General features: G+C 38.0%; 1 protein-coding gene, 1 long non-coding RNA gene and 2 other non-coding genes across 4 annotated transcripts in view; all 4 read left to right on the forward strand.

The window, feature by feature from the left end:
* Positions 1-2,940: 2,940 nt before the first annotated feature.
* LOC137496519 (U1 spliceosomal RNA) lies at positions 2,941-3,105 on the forward strand. Its single transcript, XR_011016931.1, has one exon. It is a non-coding gene; the product is annotated as a U1 spliceosomal RNA (small nuclear RNA).
* A 1,865-nt stretch (positions 3,106-4,970) lies between these two features.
* On the forward strand, positions 4,971-14,606 carry LOC141376041 (uncharacterized). The gene is made up of 2 exons (XR_012385083.1): positions 4,971-5,138; positions 10,301-14,606. It is a non-coding gene; the product is annotated as an uncharacterized lncRNA (long non-coding RNA).
* LOC137496520 (U1 spliceosomal RNA) lies at positions 8,185-8,349 on the forward strand. Its single transcript, XR_011016932.1, has one exon. It is a non-coding gene; the product is annotated as a U1 spliceosomal RNA (small nuclear RNA).
* Positions 14,607-16,813: 2,207 nt separating the features above from the next.
* The window catches only part of casp10 (caspase 10, apoptosis-related cysteine peptidase), a 19,036-nt gene continuing 13,824 nt past the window's right edge, over positions 16,814-22,025 (forward strand). The window contains exon 1 of the mRNA XM_680338.10: positions 16,814-16,925. The gene's annotated coding sequence lies outside the window, so the exon portion shown is untranslated. The remainder of the gene's footprint in view (positions 16,926-22,025) is intronic.

Consider the following 22,025-nt stretch of genomic DNA (forward strand, 5'->3'; position numbering starts at 1 on the left):
AGGCCTGACGTTGTCAAATCGATTGAAAGAGGCATTGGATATCCTAATATAGAACCGTGTACCCATAAATTAATCAGAAAGCAAGACCATATTGTGTTGTACATCTATTTGGCAAAAATATATTTCGTCTTTAAATGTTTTTAAACGTGCTGTCTGGTGAGTGAAAATCAGATTCTAGTGCTTCATTTGTCCAGTGAGTTGCAGGGTTGACTTGACTTCAGGGCAATGTTTTACGTTTGAATCCGCATATTCATTTCACCTCTGCGGTCTTGTCTAACATGTGGTTTTGTTTACATCTTTAACGTTATATGTAAAACTCCGAGAACTGAGTCCGTGTTTCCGATTTGGTATCTGTCGTCAGTATAGCGATTTTGTCCTGATAGCCTAGTTTTATGCCCAGTTGTTACGTTAAACACAAGAACATGATTTAAAACATGATAATAATGAAATTACCTAAACTAAGCTTCTGTGTGCGAGAATCCTTTTTTTATTATTGCATAAATCATTGTTTGTTCATCATCTCATTGTCCTTTGCATGAGGACTTGTCTGGCATCGTTTAATTGAGCTTTATTAAATCGGAATCATATGTAAAAAGACGACATATTGATGCAAATATTGGCTATTTGTGTATTATTCAGAACCTGTATTGTCATCTGTACAGTTTTTAGTTATTTATTTTGTTATTATATTCTGTAGTGATGTTGTTTTGAGCTAGAGCTGAACTACATGCATGGATTTCTTTTTTTTATGTATAGTAATTAAAATCCTGATTGAGGTAAAGTTGGTTTTATATTCGCACATTCGTTCAGTGGCAACTTGTTGCACGCTTCCTATATTGTTTACCATGGTATTTTGAATATTCGGTCTGAAATAGTATGCAAGTATGACTTCAAAATATTAATTTAGCACTCGTTATTTGACTTGAACAATGTCGTACTTTTAGTTAGGCTGCTAATATGATTTTCATTTGATGTTGGCAAAGAATAATTTTCTGAAATAATAATATGAAGGAGAAAGTACGAAAGTGTGAAAATAAAACCAACTTCATCTCAATATAATCCAGTTCTCAGGCCGGGCTGCAAATAAGTTTTTTCTTTTTTTTTCGTAATTATTTGTCACTCGCCGACATAAGTTGTTATAACGCAAGCAGTGATTATTATATTAATTAACATTGATAAATTCGACAAAAAAAAAAAAAAAAACACTTGCAAAATGTTAGCCTCCAGATATTTTCTGCATTTTGCTGAATTTATCATGCGACAATTACAATCGTTGTTGTTTATTTTTTCATATTATTTTATAAACGCACGTGATCTGCACTCGTGGTGATTATATGTTATTTATATTATAATAATACACTGTGGGATAGACGTAAAAATTTATGGACATGTTTTTTTCGTATAAATACATTTATTTTAATCTGTTTTCGTCTCGCATCCGCCGGCATTTTTGTTTAGAAAAAACATATAATCCTCTTATAAATCTCTGTGATCGTGAAGCAGAAAGCTGCGCGGTTATTTGTGCGAAAAGCCAAAAATGCATCTTCGAAATGATCGATATTTTATGGCTAATATATAATCATGTTTTATGTAGATATTTTGTGTAGACTATTGAAAAAATACAAATGAAATTGATCAGCTCGGACCGCAGCTACATCCGCAAAGGCTGAAATTTAAAGATGTTCGTGTCGTGATCCCTTTAAATAAATATGACTTATATATATATATATACATATACATAAGTTTTTTTTAAACATGCATAGGCCTAAAACATTATTTATTATTAATATTAATAAGGCAACATATAAAGGCGATAAAAATAAATTTTCTTTATTTTCTTTAAATTTATTTGGTGATTGTTGCTCTTTGTGTATTTATTTATTTACTTAACACCCAAAAAGTTTATACAAGTACTGATTAGTTAATATTTAGTGATTAACTTATTTGCCAAGTGAACGTTATTGCCACGGGATATTTTCTGTATTGCTGAAGTCAAGCTTCATTTAATATTCATATTAGTTTATGAACGCACGCGATATTTTTACACGCCTGGTGATAATAATGTAATTATAGTTGTAATGTAATAAAGACGCAATGTTAAAGGCTATTTTATACACATTTTTCTTTTTTTTTCTTTTTGCTGCCGCAGAGTAAACATTTATTAATCAGTATATTCGTGTCGCAGCCGCCGGCATTTTATTTATTTGTTTGTTTTTACACGCATGCAGGGATTTGTTTCTTTACAGTCTTTGTGACCCCCCATCACATCTGTCATTTGACAAACGAATAGGCAAACTGATTTCTATTTCTTGTGTTGATGGGCTGATGACTGTTACAGGAGCGGGTAGATTTCCTCATTTAATAACCCGGTGTAACATACTTTAATGTCGGGACTATATTCCGGCCAGGATACTTAATTAAAAATACAGCTTAATCTCTTATCTTGTGTTTCTGGAATACCCCAGAATTCAGTTTTATGTTTGTGAAATTTGTCGTAGCTCTTTGTTTTGATTTCACGGAAGTGACGTCACTTTGCTAACGCTTCCTGCTTTGCTTACGTCACATTTTTTTCAAATACCGTTTTTGGTGGTTTTTACTATTTGACCATATATGGAGCTTTAGAAAATAAATTGTCTAGTATTTAATTTCAGCACAGATTTTCATCCTCTGATTATTAATTTGTTTAAAAAGATTGTTTTAAGCATTGTTTTCGCATTGGCTGGTCGAGTCTCCTGATGCATGATGGGAAGGGGCTGGCTGTAAAATATCCTCATACTGTTTCTTATAAACGGATAGATTTGGGGCCAGACTTTGCTAGAGCGCACATCGGGATTGTGTTGTTTGATTGCGTTGATTACTGTGTATAGTACTGTGACGTGTTTCCGTGGTTAGGAATGGCGTTCTCCGCAGTGACGCCCCTTCAGGCTCGCTGTACAACTCATACTTACCTGGCAGGGGAGACACCATGATCAAGAAGGTGGTTCACCCAGGGTGAGGCTCAGCCATTGCACTGTCGGCTGTGTTGACCTCTGCGAATTCCCCAAATGTGGGAATCTCGACTGCATAATTTCTGGTAGTGGGGGACTGCGTTCGCGCTCTCCCCTGATCATCTGGTTAAAAATAGAAAGACTCATATTTATGTTTAGATCACTAGCTGAACTGTCCCTCACAGAGTAGTGCCTGGTGTTGGTGCAGCTGGTCCCACCTCCACTCTGTGTGTTTATGGGTTTGCCTATCATCGATCTTGCATCAGACTGAGAAATGAGCTGAAGCCTGCCTGGAAGTAGCCAAAAGTGAGCTTTGTCAACACCCCTCTCCAACCCCCGCCCCACCTGTTTTCTCCCGTTAGATCTTAGCTTCGTTCTTCAGGAATTGAGGGAGGAAAAAGATGTGAGGACAGATCACTTGAATCAAGTGAAATTATGTATCCAACATACAGAAAATATGCTAACATGCTAGCAACCACTCTGAATACCTGGCAACACCTTATTCTTTAGAACACCCTAGCAGTGGCTAAAGCACTCGCCTAGCTATCACTCAGAATGCCCTAACAAGAACCCAGAACACCTTAGCATCTTCATAGCAAAGGCTTAGCATTTACTTAGCAACCACACAAAAAACCTTAGCAACTAATCAGAACACCCTAAGGACTTCCTAGCAGGCACTCACAACCACCTAGCAATGCCTTAGTAACCACTCAGAAAACCAAAACAATAGTCTAGCAGCACCTTAGCAACCACTCAGACCGCCCTAACAACGCCTTTGCAACCAAATAAACACCATAGCGACTCCCTATCAGCCACTCAGAACACTTTAGAAACCCCCTATCAGTGCCTTAGCAACTACCTAGCAACCTATCAGAGTCAAACAGCTAGTAGTGCCTAAATAATGACATAGCAACCACCTAGCAACCACTCAGTACACCCTAGCAATGCCCTATCAGCTGCCTAGCAACCACTCAGAATGCCCTATCAACCACTTAGCAACATCTTGACAACCTCTCAGAAAACCAAAGCAACCATCATGCAACCACTCTGAATACACTAGCAACCACTCAAATATCCTAGCAATCCATTAGTGACTCCCTAGCAACCACTCAAAACACACTAGCAACTGCCTAGTAACCTAGCAAAGTCTTGAGGCTGATTTTTACTTCTGCGTCAAGCACACGTGTATGCTACAGCGCAGCCTACGTGTGGACGCATAGCCCTCGTCATAGCTGTTGGCGTTGCTGCCGTGCACCTCTCAAAAATTTAACTACACATCGCAACAATGTGTAGCGCAAGCTCTGTGATTGGTCGGCTTGGTAGCCCTCACAAGTGTGGGCGAGACCAAGAGCCGCGTGAGCCCGATGGAGCGATTTGTTTACAAGTGTGGAGTTCTGTGAAGGAGCTCCGGATGGAAAGTTTTATTTTGTGTTTTCCGCCAGTTCCTGCCTCAAAATGAGCGAGTTTGAGCCACTTGTACATTACGGAAGCGTTCAGAAAAAACAAAACACCAGCGAAGAAACTCGACACCGAGAAACATAAACACTTACTGCCAGCTAGCGTTTCGGAAGTGTTATTGGAGAGCAACAGAACAGGCAGAAGTGGGAATGCACAGCTATGCGGGTTGCATGTGCCGTGGGTCATGCCAATCACTTGACACAGAAGTATAATCCAGGCTTTAGCAACTACTTTGTACGCCTTAGCAATTGCCTAGCAACTGCTCAGAGTGCCCTTTTACATAAAAACTAGGGTCCAACCTGGTACCAAGGTGTACCTAATAAAGTGGCCGGTGAGTGTAAATATTTTAATCAATTTAATTGAACAATATAATTAAAGTTTAAAGTAAACATTAATTCATATTTTATATATTTAAATTGAATTGCGTTAATATATAACTATAATATATATATAGCTTAATACTAACCTTTGGAAAGGCTGTCATCAAAATCAGGGAACACCTCTTTTTCTGGAGTTGAGGCTTGTGACTACATTTACGTTCATCATGTAATCTAATAACTTGCCAGTGGTGGTCGCGTAACGTACCGAAGAAGAAGTAACTTACGGCGTGTCGTGAATGTACACCGTCATTTAGTGGCGCAGTTGATTTCGCAAGTTTTAACAATTAAGTTATACAGCCGGACTTGAACAGATGTGAGTAATTTAAACATTTATATGCAACATTATTCGAGTCTCAAGCGTTATTTCAGAGGTTTCACCGAAGTTGTTGACATTTAGGTTGCCTATTTCTGGGTCGGCTGTTGTTTTGTGTTAATTTGCGCAAATAGGTAACGCTAACCAGTTAGCATATAACGTTAGTCTGAAACTGTCTAAACTCTGAAACATGCAGGAATTTATAACATATGAGGGGTTTAATGAAATGATTGTTAAATTAGGCATATGTGTAAATTAATAGGCTATTTTTGTCAACGTTTATTAATTATTTAAAAATAATGAGTCGAACATAAAAAAATGGCTGCAGGTAGCTCTATGTAACGTTAGTCATCTTTAGGAGGCATTATGTTAATTGAGGCTTACGATTGAAAGAGGCGCGGAATGCCAAAAAAGAAACGTGTACCTACATTAATCGGAAAACAAAGCCGTGTTGTGTTATATGTCTATTTGGCAATAATATATTTCGTCTTGAAATGTTTTTAAATATTATTGTGGCGTCTGGTGAGTGAAAAGCAGATTCTGTAAGTCTTCGTGTGTCCACTGGATGGCAGGATTGACTACATTTAAAGGCTTTACTCTCACATTTGACTGCAGATTCTGTGAATTTCACCACTGCGGTCTTGTCGCAGGTGGTTTTGTTTTCATCTCTACTTGAATCATTTTGTGAAACTCCGAGAACTGAGTCCATGTTTCTGATTGTATCTGTCGTCAGTATAGCGATTTTGTCCTGATATTAGTTTTTATACGTGTAAGTTATTGGGGCGGGTTAAATACAATAATTTAGGTTTTAATGTATGATTATAATCAAGTGAACTGAACCTTTGTCCTCTGTACTGTGTGCGAGAGCCATTTTTATTTTTGTTTAGGTTTGTGTTATTGCATCGTTTGTTCATCTTCTGCATGAGGACTTTTGTCTGACAGCGTTTAATCGAGCTTTATAAAATACCATAAATCAAAGCACGGCATATGCAAATATTAAGCTCATTTGTGTGCCACTCCGGAGTTCAGAACTTGTACAGTTTTAATTATGCATATTTATTATTATCATTATTATTGCTATTTTATAATGATGTTGTTTTGAGCTATAGCTGATGTACATGGAGTTTAGATTGTGTTGTGTAGGATTTCTTTTGTGCACCGTAAAGTCCAGTTGTCAGGCCACAATTCGACACCAGCCGACATAAATTATTTAAAGGTTTACGCAAGCGTTGATTATTATATTAATTTATTAAAATATTGATAAATTAGCCATAGAATCACCAAAATATTAGTCTCCAGATGTTTTCTGCATTTTATTGAATTTGTCGTGCAACACTTTTTAACAGGCTGATAATAATGTAAAATCGAAAATAAAGTTTTTTTCCCCATATTATTTCATAAACGCGTGCAATCTGCGCTCTTGGTAATTTTGGTTATTTATATTATAGTAATACACTGTGGATAGACATGTAGAAATTGATGCACATATTTTTTTCGTATACATTTGTTTTATTCAGTATTCGTCTCGCACCCGCCGGCGTTTTTTTTTAAATAAAATATATAATAGCACAAATGCATCGTCGAAGTGATCGATATTTAATGGCTAAAATATTAGATTATAATGAAGATATTTTGTGTAGGCAATTGAAAAAAAGCATATATACAATTGCGGATGGAGCTGCGGTCTGAGCACTGATCAGAGGCTGAAATGTAAAGATTAGTGTCGCGATTCCTTTAATAAATATGACTTAACCAAGGGAGAAATTATTTTACATGAACGTCTAAACATTAAGCGAGATTTGAGGTTTTATTACAGATTTTCATATCTATTTTTTTTACGATAATCGTAAATTAATTCATTATTATATTTTCTCTTAAGTTTTGTTTAATAAGGCAACATATACAGGCGATATAATCAGTTTTCTTTATTTTACCTAATTTCGTTTAGTGATTTGATTTATTGCTCTATGGTTTTATTTATTGTCCTTTAAATTTAATTTTTATTATTAGTTATTTAGTGATTAACATATTTGCCAATTGAACGCTAGACACGGGATGTTTCCTGTATTGCTGAATTCAAGCTTTACGGGTTTAATAACGATAATATTAATAATAATAATAATAATAATAATAATCCTATTAGTTTATAACCGCAGTCAAGATTTATGCAGGCTAGGTTATAATAATGTAGTAAGGTTATATGTTTATAATAAAAACGCAATGTTATATGCTTATTTCTACACGTTTTTTTTTCTTAATTTTTTGCCTTCGCTCCAATCGAGTGAACATTTAATCAGGATTCGTGTCGCAGCCGCCGGCATTTTATTCGTTTTCCTTTTACACACGTGCAAGCAGGGATTTGTTACTTTAAAGTCACATCCGTTATTTGACAAACGAATGGGCAAACTGATTTCTGTTTCTTGGTGTTGATGGGCTGATGACTGTTACAGGAGCGGGTAGATTTCCTCATTTAATAACCCGGTTTAACATACATACTTTCATGCCGGGACTAAATTCTGCCGCGGACAATTTATTAAAAAGTCCAGCTTAATCCTTTATCTTGCCTTTGTGCAATACCCCAGAATTCAAGTTTTATTTGTCGTAGCTCTTTGTTTTGATTTCACGGAAGTGACGTCACTTTGCTAACGCTTCCTGCTTTGCTTACGTCACATTTTTTCAAATACCGTTTTTGGTGGTTTTTACTATTTGACCATATATGGAGCTTTAGAAAATAAATTGTCTAGTATTTCATTTCAGCACAGATTTTCATCCTCTGATTATTAATTTGTTTAAAAAGATTGTTTTAAGCAGTGTTTTCGGATTGGCTGGTCGAGTCTCCTGATGCATGATGGGAAGGGGCTGGCTGTAAAATATCCTCATACTGTTTCTTATAAACGGATAGATTTGGGGCCAGACTTTGCTAGAGCGCACATCGGGATTGTGTTGTTTGATTGCGTTGATTACTGTGTATAGTACTGTGACGTGTTTCCGTGGTTAGGAATGGCGTTCTCCGCAGTGACGCCCCTTCAGGCTCGCTGTACAACTCATACTTACCTGGCAGGGGAGACACCATGATCAAGAAGGTGGTTCACCCAGGGTGAGGCTCAGCCATTGCACTGTCGGCTGTGTTGACCTCTGCGAATTCCCCAAATGTGGGAATCTCGACTGCATAATTTCTGGTAGTGGGGGACTGCGTTCGCGCTCTCCCCTGATCATCTGGTGAAAGATAGAAAGACTCATGTTCATATGAACCCCAATCCAGTCTAAGCAATATGGCTGGTATTAGAGGCGCACTTGTCATGTCCAGGCTGTTGTATCCAGGGGTTTGTCTATTTTAGGCTTGTCTTAACTGGTCAGGCTGGGAGATGACACAAAACCAGAATTTTTTAGCTGAAACCTAGCAACACCTAGCCATCAAGAACACCCTATTAACATCGTAGCAAAGTCTTAGCATCAACCATTTAGAACACCTTTACAACATCTTAGCAACCACTGAGAAAACCTAAGCAACTGTGTAGCAACACCTTACCAACCATCTGTGACCCACTCAGAACACCCTGGTAACCACTCGAACACCTTAGCAACCCATTAGTCAGTCTCTTGCAACCACTCCGAACACCCTAGCAATGAATTAGCAACAACCCAAAACACCCTAGCAACCAGCTAGTGGCACCTCTGTGAATACATAGCAACCTCTTAGAACACCCTAACAACTGCCTAGTATCGTTTTAGCATCCACTTAGCAACCAATCACACACACTAGCAACGCCTTAGCAACTCCTAGCAGCCACTCAGAATACATAGCAACCACTTAGTACACGCTAGCAACCACCTAGCAATGCCTTAGTAATTGCGTAGGAACCACTCAAAACACTCTAGCAACAGCCAAGCAACCTCTCAAAACACCATAGCAACCACCTAGCAGTCTTAGCAACCACTTAGAATGCCGTAGGAACTCATTAGCATCTATTCAAAACACCTTAACAACCACCTAGCAACGCCTTAGCAATCACTCAAAACACCCTTGTAACACCTGAGCAATCACTCGGAAGACCCTAGCAACACTTAGCAACCACTCAGAAAACCCAAAACACCATAGCAACCAGCTAGTGGCACCTCAGTGAATACCTAGCAACCTCTCAGAACACCCTAACAACTGCCCAGCAACTTTATAGCATCCACCTAGCAACCACTCACACACCCTAGCAACACCATAGTGACTCCTAGCAGCCACTTAGAACACATAGCAACCACTCAGTTCACCCTAGCAACCACCTAGCAATGCCTTAGTTATTGCGTAGGAACCACTCAAAACACTAGCAACTGCCGAGCAACCACTCAAAACACCATAGCAACCACTCAGAATGCCTCAGGAACTCATTAGCAACTATTCAAAACACCTAACAACCACTTACCAACCCCTCAGAACACCCTAGCAACCGTGTAGCAATCACTCAGAACACCCTAGTAACACCTTAGCAACCATCCAGCAATGCCTTAGCAAACACCTAGCTACGATTAAGAACACCCTAGCAACACCTTAGCAACCACTCAGAAAACCTTAGCAACCACCTAGCAACCATTCTCACACCCTAGCAATGCCTTAGCGACTCCCTAGCAGCCACTCTGAACACATAGCAACCACTGAGAACACCCTAGCAATGCCTTTGTAATTGCATAGAAACCACTCAAAAAACTCTAGCAGCTGCCAAGCAACCTCTCAAAACACCACAACAACCACTCAGAAGGTTTTTCACATCCCAATGTTGACAGGCATGTGCGTGTAGAAAAAAAACTTTGGGGGAGCTGTAAAATTAGTCTATTTTCAACCAAAAGTCAAACGTTCCTTTAATCCGGGGTGCCCAACCTTGGTCCTGGAGGGCCGGTGTCCTGCAAAGTTTAGTTCCAACCCCAATCAGACACTCCTGGGCTAGCTAATCAAGCTCTTATTGGCTTTCTAGAACCAGCCGTTTTGAGGCAAGTTGGAGCTAAAATCTACAAGACACCAGCCTACTCCTGCTTCAGATGATGTTTAATTGTGGTTTGGTTTAAAGGCTAGAAAACATTAAGATTTCTATAAGGTAAATGATGTAATGCTTTGTAGAAGCTAAAATTCAATTCATTCATTCATTTTCTTCTGCTTTTCCGGGCTCGAGTCGCAGGGTCAGACGTCTCAGGAGAGAACCCCAGACTTCCCTCTCCCCAGACACTCCCTCCAGCCCTCCGGGGGATTCCGAGGCGTTCTCATGCCAGCCGAGACGTTGTCCTTCCACAAGTCCTGGGTCTTCCCCTGAGGCCGCCTCCTGGTGGGACATGCCTGGAACAACTCCCTAGGTAGGCGTCCAGGAAGCATTCGACTCAGTTGGCTTCTCTCGATGTGGAGGAGCAGCGGCTCTACTCCGAGCTCCTCCCGGGTAACAGCTCCTCACTCTGTTCAATTTGATATGAGAAATAAAAGACTACACCTCACTGCCAGCTTGTGGGTATGCCTGAAAGATCTTGTGCAGACTGTACCACTCTCCAGACACCTGAAGGATCTGAAGCGTCCCTGACCATAAATGGCCCTGTCCACATTGATCACCCTCTTTCCTTTCCTGATGGCGTTGCTCTTTCATGTGCAGATCCGTCACACGAATATTTCACAAAAGATAATTCAACATCTCGTGAAAATGTTTCGCCATGTACTTTCTCCTTAATGTAGCCAACCGCGTTGTCCACCAGCCGTTAAACCTTTGGCCATTGTACTTGCCAGAATTTACAATGAGATGGTCAAGCCACCGCACCTCAGATGCCGTTGGCATAATGGGATGACGTCTTTTTTGTTTTGCTAAGACCTAGAGATTGTAATGCTAAAAACGGTCTACAGACTGATTTCACGCAGCTGCCATTTTTGAATGCGAAATCGAGGCTGGGGTGGGAAGAAACCCGGATGTATCGCTTGGAGTTACACAGGAACATTGTGTACCTGGCTGTATATCTTATCAGCGAAGAGAAAGGGATGCAAATTTAACATTTCACCACCTTCCGAGTGACCCGAAGGTCCGTTCTGACTAAATGCTAAAAATAAAAAGTGAGTCACGAGGCGCGAGCAAAAAGTGCCCCGGTGTGCACCGGCCTTTACTCTGTTGCTGACATTGTTTGTTTCCTCATTCTGATTGTGTTTGCTGGATGTTTACAAATTCTGCCTGTTATTTGTGCCACGCCTGTCTGCTGCCTGCCCATCGACTGATTTTCAAAAGCGAAATTGAGTGTGGGAAGAAATCTGGAAGTATCATTGGGAGTTACATAGGAATGTTGTGTAGCTGGCTGTATATCTTATCATTGAAGAGAAAGTGACACAAATGTATAATTTCACCGCCTTCCGAGTGACCCGAAGGTCCGTTCTGAATGAATAGTTAAAATAAAAAGGGATGTCAGAGCTCATTTTCAGCTAGGTTAAAGGGTCACGAAACACCAGAACACATGTGTTGAGCTGTTGACAGTCGTATATGTGTCCAACACTGCTAAAAACACTATAAGGACACCTATATTTCACTAAAAAGTGTAAATTGGTTGTTTTTGCGTTATTTCAAGAAAATTCGTACTTACGATTTGAAACTAATTTTGGAAGCTGCGTCACGGTCATGACATAATAGTGTGTATTCCAGCGTGCAGACTGGACGTCTGTGCCAGCGTGTGTCTTATTACGTCTTACAGTGTGCTGCATTAATGCATGAGTAAGGCTTGGTTCAAACCAATCAGCGCGCTCTATTGTGCAACTTCATTAATATTCATTACTGTCACAGTGTTTAGACGACAGAGACGCCACGTTGTGTTGGCAAAACAAGCGTGAAGTGTTGCTTTTATAGTTTGCTGCAGTGAAGTTTTGTTTTCATTTTCTCTCTGTGAGAGCGCAGCTGGAGTCACGTGTGGATTAACAGTGTACGCGACGCTCGACAACAATAACTTACGTGTCTAAGGAGGATTATTGTTTACCTGAGAGCTGTTCTCATCTGCAAACGCTGAAATCCAGATTCGCTGCTCGTCTCCTCTTAATAAAGACGCGGCTCTAGTTGCTGGTGATTGTCCTGTCTCTACAGATTTGGTAAGTGAGCGGCCAGTGCTCTTTGTTTATTCAGTTTGTTCGTATCGAACTAAGTTAACTATTGCACCGAGTGTAAACATGTTAGCACCACAACCAAACTTTAACCTCGTGTAGGATTTCACCGTATTTTGTGACCGGAATAACACACGCGGCTTTCTGGAGCTACCTGCCGTGTGCATCTAAGTTTCTGGGAAATGCGGAGGTTTTTTTTCTCTCATTCGCCGTGCGGTATCAAACATTGCATGAAAAATACACGCTTAGAGCAGTTCCTCGAATCAAATATCTCGTTTGTCGCGAGGGGCATGAATGAATTCCCTGAATGAAAGAGCCAAACTGCAGTTAAAGTCCACCATTTAATCATTTGGCAAATAATTCCACTACAGATGTTCATGTAAGCACAGTCACTTTGTCCCCTGTGTGTGTCTATGTGTGTGTTTTGACTCTGAAATTCAGCGCGCCCCAAATAGACACTCCCACACCCTCCCACTTTTCTTCCTCCGACACTCCCCCCTAAACAGAGCTGGACACGCCCACTTTTCTGACTTTTTCCAAAGCAGAGGTGTGAAAACACCCTGCTGAAACGAGGGGGTTTCATGACCCTTTAAGGGAAATGGCACTAGTTAGCTAATGTTTTCTTTCCTAAACACACGTTTTAGATGCTATTTATCAAACTCGAGTTAATAAACTGACTCTTTCACTCTATTACACTTGTCAAGATACTGAATTAAAAGAAAAACCATCAATTACCAGCTAACATTTAAGGCACTGTTGATGTCTTTCTTAAAACAGCGCTGATTTGCCATTGTGTTCACGTGCTCAACAGAAATGCTTGTGATTGGCCGAGAAGGTCATCAGTTCCCTCTCTGCTGTTTACTAAGCATACTGAGCGATCTGCTTGATGACTCGACTGATCTTTACAGCTGCTTCGCGCTCCATTCTCCGTGTATCTGTGTTTGCACTGGGTGAAGAGCGGTAAACTGAGTGCAAACACAGATACACAGAGATTAGAGTGCGAAGCTGTGAAGATCAGTCAAGTCATCCGCACTCAGCGGCGCTACTATGTTAGCCGGTTTTTAAAACTTCAGTACCGTGACAACATTATTACAGACAACACGAGGATGTGCAACAGAGGACTGCAGTGTTTTATCACTCACCGGGTTACATAGGCTGAAGCAGGAAAGCGTCCCCACTGTGTTTAACTAGTACCAAGCCTAGGAGGACACTTGAGCATATTTCTCCTACAGAGATTGCGAAGTTGTTTGATGCTAATTTGCTTTTAATTGTATAAATAAACTTATAATATTAAAGTGATGTTTACATTTCTGCATTTTAAAATCTTGGGAACAGCTAGAGGTTTGTAGTCCACTGCAATGTTTACAGTGCTGGTCCTATACTTCCGGGTTTCTTCCCACCGCAGCCTCGCTTTGGTTCTTTAAAATGGCGGCCGCGTGAAATAAGCGTATGACTATGCCCACGTGGAATCTGCGCTGTCAGAATTTTGCAGATTTTCAGCCCATCATTGATTCTGTTTATTTACTTGTGTAAATTTTATATTTATTCAGTTTTTAAATGAATTTCAGTAATGTTGTTGACTAATATGAAAACGTTCATAAAATGTATTCGTAATGCAGTTTGTACAGTCATATTTTCTGTCTTTTAGTTGATCTGTTATATTGAAGACTTGCTTTGTTTACCAAATAAAGTGGATCTAGTTGGATTTGCATTGTAAACATTAAATACAAGTTAAAAAGGTATTATTTTTAGTTCATATATTAAGGTTTTAGTTATGATTAGGGCCAGATGGAATCTGAGAACGTTTTTTGCTATTTCTGCGGAGAATTTTGGTAAAAATCTGCGGATTTATGCGGAATTATTTTGGGAGTATGCAGCGGAGTATCATAACTTACACTTTAATATATTAAATAAAAAGGAATAAATTACAGAATAAAAACTGAATAAATTCCAATTTACACATTTACTCAAGTAAATAAACAGAATTTATAATGGGCTAAAAAACTGCAGAAATCTGCGGAATTCTGCGGAAAATCTGTGGAATTCTGCGCGTGCAGATTCCGTGTGGGCCTAGTTATGATGCTCCCAAAATCATTCCACATAAATCCGCAGATTTTTAACAAAATTCTGCGCAGAAATGGCAAAAAACATCCGCAGATTCCGTCTGGCCCTACCCATGACTCCAGCCTGCCTCATCATTCATGATTCTCTGCCCTGAGCTTCACCTGCTGCGTTGCTTGTTTACTCCTCTGGAATGCTGCTTTCCATCTTGTGAATCATCCACCTGCAGATCTTACTCATAGATCTTGCTGCATTGCAATGTTTAACTCGTCATATTGTTGATATTGATATAATAAAAAGCTGCAAATTGACACCGAATTCTCTGACTCATCATTATAGATGGTTATTATTATTCACTATTACCTTTTTTTAATTTATTATTTGTAAAATGTACCCTCATACAGTGTTTAAACTGTTTTCGCATTACTATAGTAGTTTATAGTATTAAGTATGAGTACCTACATATACATACTCACTGGCCACTTTATTAGGCACACCTTACTAGTACCGGGTTGGACCACTTTTGCCTTCAGAACTGCCTTAATGCTTGATGTCAGAGATTCAACAAGCTACTGGAAATATTCCTCAGAGATTTTGCTCCATATTGTCATGATAGCATCACACAGTTGCTGCAGATTTGTCGGCTGGACATCCATGATGCCAATCTCCCGTTCCACCACATCCCAAAGCTGCTCTATTGGATTGAGCTCTGGTGACTGTGGAGGCCATTTGAGTACAGTGAACTCATCGTCATGTTCAAGACACCAGTCTGAGATGATTGAGCTTCATGACATGCTGCGTTATCCTGCTGAAGTAGCCATCAGAAGATGGAGACACTGTGCTCATAAAGGGATGGACATGGTCAGCAGCAATACTCAGGTAGGCTGTGGCGTTGATGCTCAATTGGTACTAATGGACCCAAAGAAAATCTCCCCCACACCATTACACCACCACCACGAGCCTGAACCGCTGATACAAGGCAGGATGATCCATGCTTTCATGTTGTTGATGTCAAATTGTGAAATGTTGATAAAATAAATTGCAAATGTTGAAGAGAAAAATAATCACCAAGTAGGCCTATCAATATTGTGTGATTTTATTTATGTTTGTAATTATTTATGTACTTTATAAAATAGTTTATAAACAAATTCCATACAAGTTGACCGGTTATGAGGAGGAGCGATCAAATCCTGCATAAACAGGGAAGACACTTCACACAGGCTGTGTCCAAAATCCCCTATATCACCCAGTAGGATCTGCATTTGATTTGACTAGTATGAATCATAGACTGTAAAGAAGTATGTGAGACATAACCAGTTATGCACAACCCCAATCCTGCAGCCCCTCGTTAGTCATAGAAGACACCTTCATTAGTCTGCGCTGTTAGAAGTTTGCCTTAGTGAATGAGTGTGTGTGGATGTTTCCCAGAGATGGGTTGCAGCTGGAAGGGCATCTGTTGTGTAAAAACATGCTGGATAAGTTGGTGGTTCATTCCACTGTGGCGACCCCAGATTAATAAAGGGACTAAGCCGACAAAATGAATGAATATATATACACATACTGGCAACGCAGTGGGGCAGTAGGTAGTACTGTTGCCTCACAGCAAGAAGGTCCCTGGTTCGAGCCTCGGCCAGATCAGTTGGCGTTTCTGTGTGGAGTTTGCATGTTCTCCCTGCGTTTGCGTGAGTTTCTTCCGGGTGCTCCGGTTCCCCCACAGTTTAAAGACATGCGGTACAGGTGAATTGGTTAGGCTAAATTGTCCGTAGTGTATGAGTGTGTGTAAATGAATGTGTGTGGATGTTTCCCAGAGATGGGTTGCGGCTGGATGGGAATCTGCTGCATAAAAATCTGCTGGATAGTTGGTGGTTCACTCTGCTGTAAGGACCCTGGATTAATAAAGGGACTAAGCCGAAAAAAAAGAATAAATGATGAATATATATATATATATATATACAAAAAACATAAGTTGATTACAAAGTAAATGTACAGGATTGAACTGAACACGGGAACTTTAAGTGTAGATAACAGGAAATAAATGTACACAATAACAAATAAATTGCAAATGTTGAAGAGAAAAATAATCACCAAGTAGGCCTATCAATATTGTGTGATTTTATTTATGTTTGTAATTATTTATGTACTTTATAAAATAGTTTATAAACAAATTCCATACAAGTTGACCGGTTATGAGGAGGAGCGATCAAATCCTGCATAAACAGGGAAGACACTTCTCACGGGCTGCGTCCAAAATCCCCTATATCACCCAGTAGGATCTGCATTTGATTTGACTAGTATGAATCATAGACTGTAAAGAAGTATGTGAGACATAACCAGTTATGCACAACCCCAATCCTGCAGCCCCTCGTTAGTCATAGAAGACACCTTCATTAGTCTGCGCTGTTACTTGTTTTGTTTGCGTTGCCATTGAGATATCGCTGGACCAATGAAATCGAGCCAGAACCACGTGGTTGGAAGCACAGGAAGAAAGTAGAAAAACACCAAGTGACGTAAAATGAGTAGACATTTACTTTCGATTTGTAGTTTCAATAGACCAAATGCTCGCGAAAACACCTCATATCTCCAGGAGCTCGTCGTGAGAAAGTTCTGAAAGAACGCTTCACTGAAAGGAGGTAAGCAAAGTCGATCATAACTCGTCTGTAGTCTTCCATGAAGCCTCTTTTAGTCTAAGATTTCCGTTTCACTCGCTGAATTCTGGACACAACACTGATCTGTAGTTTTCACCGCAACTTCACAAGACAAAAGTTTGTTTATCAGGCTACTTTACAGGGGTTAGTTCATCCAAAAAAGAAAATTACTTCATTTACTGTCGTGTAGTTTTAACCCTTTTTATTGTTGAACACAAATTAAGACATTTTGATGAATGCTGGTTGTTGATTCCCATCCACAGTATTTACTTCTTACTATGGAAGTCAATGGGTATGACATATATATATATATAATTCTTCAACTACGGGCACTTTTATGTCCTTTGATCATATATCCAAACATATAATTAATTTTGGTCAAATTTCTCTTTCTTTGTCAAACTAACAATAAAACCCACTTTTAAAAAATTACTAGCTTTCTATTATATATTTTTCATATTATTCAACCTCTTTTTAGGTGTCAAAATTACTGTTTTCACTTTCTTGCACACCCAGAGTTTTAAACGTCAACAATTAAAATAACATTTTAAAAATAATATTTATCTGGTAACTATTAATTTATATTAATTAGGCACTAGTGAAATAATTTTTCAAAATTATAGTTATTAATGTGAGGCTATTATCAATATTATTTTTTTACAAAATAAAGCTGTCGCTCAGTATCTGTGTCATTTCCGGCACAACACTGTAATGTCGATTTAAAAAGGTTGTGTGAAAGATTATTAAGGTGGTTTTTATGAAAATTAATAGTGGCATCTGAGAACATCTTCAAGATGGAGGAAATTTACATTTTTATCAACAACACTTGAAGAAAACCCAAGGTAAATATTGCTTTATAAGGAAATACATTTATTCTACGTCATTTCCAAACATGTTGTACCTTCAAAGATGTTTTAAAAACCAAACAAAATGAAGGTAAATCAGAGTGTTTTGTATACACGAAAGGCTAGCATCAATTCAAAGCTAATCGCTGAAGCTATTTTTCATTTTTCCACAATAAACTGTAGAAATGTCACATCACCACACACATTTAAAACAAATATTGAAAAACTTCTCATCACACATTAAAAGTGTATTCACAATGTTTGAGTTCATATTTAATTACAAATTTAGTTTATTTATTGTTTAGTAAGCTCTTAACCAAATGAATATTAAACTTTAGAGTGTGACCGGTGCAATATTCAGCACACAACTCATTTATTTCATTGACAAATGTATAATTAATATATATATATATATATATTGTGGAAAGATTGGTTAAACTAGATACACAAATGATCTTAGACAATGTTTGACTGCCATAATTGATTTCATTTTGAAACGAGCTGTATATTGAGATGTGCTGGAGTTAATATTTGTTCAGTTCACGATGGACAAAATGTTTCTCTTCTTATCTAAGTTTGTCCTCTTACAGATCTTAAAACTGGACAAATTGTGTAAACTTTTGAGGCTGTGTTACGCTCATTTTGAACAAGCTTTTTTTACTCAACTTCACAAGGCTACAAGTGCCCGTAGTTGAAGAATGGCCCGTATATATATATATATATATATATATATATATATATATATATATATATATATATATATATATATATATACAGTTGAAGTCAGAATTATTACCCCCAGAGCAGATTTTTTTTTCAACACATTTATATACCTAATAGTTTTAATAACACATTTCTAATAACTGATTTATTTTATCTTTGTCATGATGACAGTAAATAATATTAGACTAGATATTCTTCAAGACACTTCTATACAGCTTAAAGTGACATTTAAAGGCTTCACTAGGGTAATTAGGTTAACTTGGCAGGTTAGGGTAATTAGGCAAGTTATTGTATAACGATGGTTTGTTCTGTAGACTATCAAGAAAAAATATATAGCTTAAAGGGGCTAATAATTTTGTCCCTAAAATTGTGTTTAAAAAATTAAAAACTGATTTTATTCCTGCCGAAATAAAACAAATAAGAGTTTCTCCAGAAGAAAAAATATTATCAGACATACTGTTACATTGTGGTATATGTCGAAGCATGCTAATAGGACTTTTAATTTGCCAGTAACCTGGGTTAAGCGCTTCCGGCGAATTGAATGTCAATGCAAAATCCAGTGGTTTAAGGTCTGTTTTCTTTAAAAATCAGCGATCTCCACTAACTGAGTGATATCCGATTTAAAGTGGGTCTCAGATTGTACAAGAAGCACTGCATTAAATTACATTTCCCCCCGCCATGTCTTTATAATATGAGCATTTAATTTAACCCAAGTATATTCAATGGAGCTTCTGCGTTAGCCTGCCGATTCTGACGAGCGCGTGCGAGTAAACAGCTTTTTGTCTCGTTTTACGCTTGAGTAACTAAATAAATGCTAAAGTTTATTTAACTGAATGTGATGACATTACAACATCGATGCTGTATAAGGAACCGTATAAAATGGTAAAAAGTTCACAATAACAGGTCACCGAAAGTGTATCAGCATGGGAACAGCACTAGCTCGGCATATACCCCATTTCCTTGCTTTGTTAAACATCATTTGGAAAATATTTGAAAAAGAAGAAAAAAAATTGTAGGGGGCTAATAATTTTGCCTTCAACTGTATGTATATATATATATATATATATATATATATATATATATATATATATATATATATATATATATATATATATATATACTGCTAAAATGTTCTCTTTACCAAAATCATTAAATTATTTTGTGGTTCTTTCTGCAGAGTGCCAGTAAACAGCAGCACATTTAGATTGATGAACTTAATATTAAATGTATAACTTAATGCTGCCTTTTCACTGAATCGTCCTCTCCTGCAGCCTTATTTTACTTCTTTTTAATGGGTAATTAAGAATGAAAGCAGTCAGAGATACAGGTAGTTTTTGCCTTCTCTTTTATGATTGCTGTAAATGTGCACACTGCCTTCTCACCTGTAGATTCTTCAACTACGACAAAGTAGGAAGTATCCAGGTAAGTCTGACTCAGGTGTGAGTCACTAACCGATGTTGAATAATGATGAGTAACATGTTGCGACAGTGACCCAACTACATTTTTTTAAGAGTAGCATGACAATAAGTCAGCTGTTTTCAAAGAAGCGCCGCTTTTCCAGTAACAAGTTACGTTTCCTGCGTGTGTCTTAAACTTGACCTAACATTATCTGGGGAAACGGCGAATTAATACACCCTGAAGTGATATTGCTAAAGCCTTCACAGATAAGCTACCTACAGGGAGAATCACATGCATGCAGTATACGGCTTAATTCAGAACTGCTGGTAAATTATAAGCATTTTACATACATTTTCCTTAAAGAAACACTCCACCTTTTGTTTAGGGCTAATTTTACAAGTGTCCTAAAGCAGAGGTTCTCCTTTTGATCTACGCGGCCTACTTCTTTCTCTGATTAATTTTTGAAGGCTTATCTGTCTGGCATTTTCATATACAGTTGCAGTCAGAATTATTAGCCCCCCTATTTATTTATTCCCCAATTCCTGTTGAACAGAGAGCAGATTTCTTTAACACACTTCAAATCATAATAGTGTTAATAACTCATCTCTAATCACTGATTTATTTTCTCTTTGCCATGATGACAGTAAATAATATTAGACTAGATATTCTTCAAGACACTTCTATACAGCTTAAAGTGTCATTTAAAGGCTTCACTAGGTTAATTAGGTTAACTAGGCAGGTTAGGGTAATTAGGCAGGATATTATTACACGGCGGCCTCTTCTTTACATTTACATTATAACACATTTAGCTCTGCGTTCTGCTCTGTTGTAATGACGGTTTACGTTTATATGCTTAACCAGCATTTCATCACAGCACTCTAAAACTATTTGGTTACTTCTCTTATCTGTAGTCTTCGTTTTCATCTTCTCATTTAATATTTAGTAAAACCCGTCAAGTCAAAACAAAAGAAAAAGTGTTGGATTTTTCACATGGAGAGAAAGACTTCTCTTTAGATATCTCTGATATGTGCACTGTTTAATAATTGTGCACAATACATGTAAATGTGTAGCTAAAACATATACAGCTGATTTAACTGTTGTATAAATCACACAACTGTGCTATACAGGATTACTTATAACAACACTGTAATTGTGACATAAAATACTGTGTTTCATATTCACATTCAATGTGGTTCTTTTCTCTTATATACTATTTTTTGTTGTGTTTCTTTGTAAGTGTCTTCATTTTGCTCTGACAGCTGTGTGTTTTTACGGTTCTGTTTGCTTTGTTATTTGCACAACAGCACAGTAGAGCTGTGTATCGTGTTAAGCGGGAAAAAAAAACCCTGTACTGTACTGTATTCATCAAAGATTTTGTTCATAATTTGAAATGCTGTGCAGCTTATAGTTTAAGCAGGAGAAAAACCTGTACTGTATTTTATTTATCAAAGATTTTGTGCAGCTGTTTATTTGTAAACAGAGAGGGAAACTCCTGTGTTTCAATTATATTTTGCTCAAAGTTTCAATAAAGGCTTTAACTCTTAAGTAACTATTTATGGGAAAATACCGGATATATATATATATATATATATATATATTTATAGTTTACTGTCAACCTGTTTACTCCTCCTAAAAATACAGGGATATGATATTTAGCCCATATCGCCCAGCCGTAATATACAGTTGAAAGCAGCAGTGTACATCCACTGTATATAAAGGCACATAACCATTTTTTAAAAAGTCAGATGTTAATGTGACTAAACTTTTCCTCTTTAAGGTAAGTCAGGATGATCACATGTGTTTCTGTTCTGCTTAATAGCAGAATAATGAGAGAGATATGTTTTGAGAAATTGTTTTTACTTTTCCTGAAAGTCAAGTTTACAGACAATAAGATCATTCTGCAGCAACAGAAACACATGTGATCATCCTGACTTACCTAAAAGTGAAAAAGTTTAGTCACAATAACATCTGACTTTTTTTTTAAATGGTTATGTGCCTTTATATACAGTGTATGTACACTGCTGCTTTCAATTGCGCCTTAGGAGTGCTATACAAAATTGTGCTGGTGGACAAAACCGTGGTAAACCCTGAAACCGGTTATCGTCCCGTGCCTATGCAA

This window comes from Danio rerio, chromosome 9 (assembly GCF_049306965.1).
Source record: "Danio rerio strain Tuebingen ecotype United States chromosome 9, GRCz12tu, whole genome shotgun sequence".
NCBI classification, from domain to species: domain Eukaryota; kingdom Metazoa; phylum Chordata; class Actinopteri; order Cypriniformes; family Danionidae; genus Danio; species Danio rerio.